The sequence below is a fragment of the Fukomys damarensis genome, unplaced genomic scaffold, assembly GCF_012274545.1.
Source record: "Fukomys damarensis isolate Sample0158 unplaced genomic scaffold, DMR_v1.0_HiC HiC_scaffold_23, whole genome shotgun sequence".
Lineage (NCBI taxonomy): Eukaryota > Metazoa > Chordata > Mammalia > Rodentia > Bathyergidae > Fukomys > Fukomys damarensis.
In genome coordinates, this window is record NW_022900935.1 from 22,092,713 (window position 1) to 22,096,846 (window position 4,134).

Genomic DNA, 4,134 nt, shown 5'->3' on the forward strand with positions numbered 1-4,134 from the left:
ACAGCAAGGTGCGCGCAGCCCACCTAGGATGCCGGAGGCGATGGGCGCCCACCGGGTCGCCCCTGCGCCTCTCGGCCGACGGACACCTGGCCTAAGAAAGGCAGCGACAAAATGGAATCGCAGCTCGTGAATACACTTCTCTGTGGCGGCCGCAGGCAAAAACACAATCAGTAAAATAAAGCGCAAGGAATCCATCCGCCGCCGAAAACAAACCCAAAGTCCCCTACCTTCGGCCTTGGGATGGCAAACTGGTCCTGTGTTCTCTGACCCACGGATCCAGCCCCTTCTTCATGAATTATTCCGGTCAGTCTGGATTTTGTGCATTTTTTTCATGAACACCTGTTTCAAGTAAGGGGTAAAGACCTTATTGAAAGAATTGTCCTTAAAAAATAACTTCTGCCTACATACGTCCATCCAGGCATGCATGTGTGTTTGTACACACACATATGCACACGGAATAGCCATGTACACGGGAGCACCAAACTAGGCAGTGGGATAATGGGAGAGTCTGCTGGTTGTGAGCATGCTCGCTCCGGGAACAGATCCACCCTCTGTTATTCCTCGGAATAAATATAAATCACGATCAGAAACCCAAACAGAAGCATCCCTCTTGAATTCCTGCTGCTGAGAAACATGGAATAAATACAGCCCTCAGACACAGAATCTAATCAGCAGCTGTTTTCTGAATCTAGAGCCACCCCCGTGCCTCTTGTCTTTTCCACTAGGAGTCCAGACCTTTTTCTGAAAGGGGATTTAACCTTTTAAAGAAACAGTACACCAATTATCACTTTGGAATTGCTATCGCACTTAGAAACAGGAAGCTAGTCCCAAGCCTACAGCCTCCAAGTGCAGGCTTGCCTGCAGTGGCAATTATTTCATTTATTGATGCCCTTAAAAACTATATATCATATATTTTGCATATATTACAGATACATGGAGAGAAAATATCCTAACGTAAGGCATAAGTCTAGACATACATAGAACAGGCTTCTCGGTGATGAATTGGCGCGTTATATAAACTCTGATCCTTCACTTCTGAACACACATGTTCACTCAGCCAGATGCTCAGGAGACCTGTCACCAGGGATGTCAATCCGCGCTAGTCACTTACTGTTTATAAAGGGCCAGGAAACTTGCAGTAGGTGCTGAAGAAGTAGGGACTTCTGCCTCCCCAACCCAGCTGCCCATCTCCCTGGCTCTCAACAGGACGCTCCTTGTCCCACCCTATCATCTAAGAGATCGGGTCCCCAAGCCAAAGCACAGTTCTGGAGTTACAATGGGATCTACGACCACATCTTTGTCCAACACAAATTCTCCTTGAACCAGAATCAGGAATCCAAACTCACCTGAAACTCAGAATCTCGAAGATTCAGACTTAGGCCCTTTTGAAAGATTTTGTTTACGAAGTACTGCTTTGTTTTTAATTTTTTTTAAGGGCTAGGTTGAGCATGGAGGTGAAAACGGGGTGCAGGAATAAACCTACCCTAACCTAAAAAGAAAAAAAGATTCACCAAGTACTTCAGCCACCCAGATGGTGTTTATTCTAGTTTTGTTATTTAGCTTTGAGAGAAGTAGCTCTGAGGAGAAACAAAACTCAGCCTGGCTCATGTTTGAAAGGGAGACAAATGCCTCTTTCAAGTTTCTCTTTCACATATCCCTGCACCACGAACCCAGAGCTTTGGAATGGTCAGCTTCTCCCCTGGCTCACCTTCACCAGGTTCCTAGGCCACAGGGGATGTGGGTGATGATGGTCCCTCCAGCTCCCCTATTGCCTAGTCCTGTCAGGAATCGCTGAGACCCATGTCTCTCACTTGTCTCAAGCACTGCCTGTGCCTCCCAGACACACACACACACACACACACACACACACACACACACACATGTCCCTCCCCCCTTCCGGGGCTCTTTAGCAAAAAATTATCATATTTCATGTATCATCACCCTAGCTAGCTGGGCCTGTCACCGATTGGCTGGGCACTGGCAGCCGGATGTGTCAGCAGCCACACAGCATGGAGCTGGCTCTCCCTCAGCCACCACAGACCTGAGCCCAGAAAGATCAGTGACAAGGCTAAGACCTACCACAGGGAGCTTGTCACTTCTCTCCTGAACTCTCTTCTGCCTGGCACCGGGGGAGGGGATAGTGGGGGAGGGCGTGCCTGTGACCACACTGAGGGTGCAGGGTGTTTATTAGGAATTTAGGAAGGAAAGGTATCTGTCTCCATTAGCGTTGAAAGAGTGGGAGAAAGTGCTTCTGACAAAAATATTCCTTCTTCATGTAAAAAAAAAAAAAAAAAAAAGATCCAGAAGGCTGGGTAAAAACAAGATTTCATAACCATGGGAGTTTGTCTGCTGCTGTTTATTCCCTGTCTAACATCAAGTTACCCAGGTAGAATCTTAATATCTCAAGGCTGTTAGGAAGTCCAGAAGGTGGTGTTGGTCCATGCTCTTAGCTTTAAAGTGAACAGCTCTTAACCCACCAGGAAAGGAGGCATCTTAACCTGGGTCAGCAACACATTATGGTGCCCACAACTCTATTTTTCCTTCAGTACTGGAGATCGAACCTATGGCCTTGCATATGCCAGGCAAGCACTCTACCACTGAGCTACATCCCCAACCTTTTTTCTAATTTTATTTTAAAACAGGACCTCAATAAGTTGCTCTGGTTGGCCGTCAACTTATGATCCTCCTGCCTCAGCTGGGATTACAAACCTGTACCACCATGCCTGGTGTTAAATGGTCTTTGTAATGACCAACAGGAATCACTTGCATCTGCCTTGTATCCAACAGGCTTGACTAGGCATGTAAGTCTCACTTCGTTCTGTTCTTTTGACTACATTAAGCCCTATCACTCTGGCCTTTTGTGTAAAAGTTGTTTTTCAGGCCTTTCACTGGGTTTAACTCTAAAGAGGATCCTCCCGAGCTAGAGGAGGCTGGGAGCCTTGCAGTTCATGCTTCAGTATCATCCACTTGTTCCACACCAGGGTTTTGGGTTGGTGAAAAGGGCAAACTAGCAGCCTATATTTATTCTCTTTCACCCGCCCCCTCAAAAAAGAACATCAAGATGACCAAAACATTAGTGGCCGTGCAGAGAAGCAAAAGAAGACCATCTCCTTAAGCTGAAGAAAGATTTTAGGCTCAGTGGGCTGGGCAGCAGGGTCACTTCAGGAACACACACTTCCAGATGCAGACTGCTACTCCAAGAACAAAGACCAATAACCACAAACTTCCTCGGAGGGGAAAAAAGAATTTGGCTGCTCCAAAGGAAATTAAATCAGACTGACCTCCTACTTCTAGCCTGCAACACCATGATGAAAGACTCTGGCACAATCTATAGGATTCTAAGGAAATAGGATTGTGACTCAAGATTTCTGCCAGCTGCCAAACTACTTTCCCTCTGTGTGATGATAAAATAAAGTTATGCTCAAAGGCATATAAATTATATCACTCAAGTACCCTTTATTTAAAAAAAAAATAAAGATTACTCGAAGAGCTTTTCTAGGCAAGGGAAACGTAAGCCAGAAAAATGAATTCAAGACAAGATGTGCTATATAAGAAAATTTAATGAGAAATAAAACTAATGAAATATAGAATTAAGTACCTAACTGAAAATGTCTGTAGAAATATTAACTTAATTGTTAAAAGTTTTAAGAGATAAGATTAAGTGACTTAAATAGAAAGTATTCCTCCCCTTATCTGCAGTTTCATTTTCTACCATTTCAGTCACCTGTGGTCAACACAAAAAAAAGAAGAGTGAGCCAGGGATTTAGCTCAGTGGTTCCACCACCTGCTTCACCAGTGCAAGGTCCCGAGTCTGATCCCCAGCACCAAAAAAAAGAAGACTGACTATGGTGAAGTAACATATCTGAAAAGAGAGAAAGAGATCACATTCACATAACTTTTATCACAGTAAGCTTTTGTTACACTGCAACTTTTGCTACAATTGTGCTCTTTTATTAGTAGTTATTGTTGTTAGTCTTTTACTATGCCTAACTTATAAATCAAACTTTATGGCAGGTTTCTATGTATAGGAAAAAACATAGTCTAGATAGGACTCAGTATCATCTGTGATTTCAGGCATACTCTGGGGGTCCTGGAACATATTCCCTATGGATAAGGAGATACTGCTGTATATCT

The 4,134-nt window shown here is 44.3% G+C and overlaps 1 protein-coding gene across 2 annotated transcripts in view; it reads right to left on the bottom strand.

Moving 5' to 3' along the window:
• Positions 1–488, bottom strand: part of Hivep3 (HIVEP zinc finger 3) — a 328,172-nt gene extending 327,684 nt beyond the window's left edge. For both annotated transcript variants that reach the window (XM_033767605.1, XM_010633909.2), the window contains exon 1: positions 228–488. The gene's annotated coding sequence lies outside the window, so the exon portion shown is untranslated. The remainder of the gene's footprint in view (positions 1–227) is intronic.
• Between the last annotated feature and the right edge of the window lie 3,646 nt (positions 489–4,134).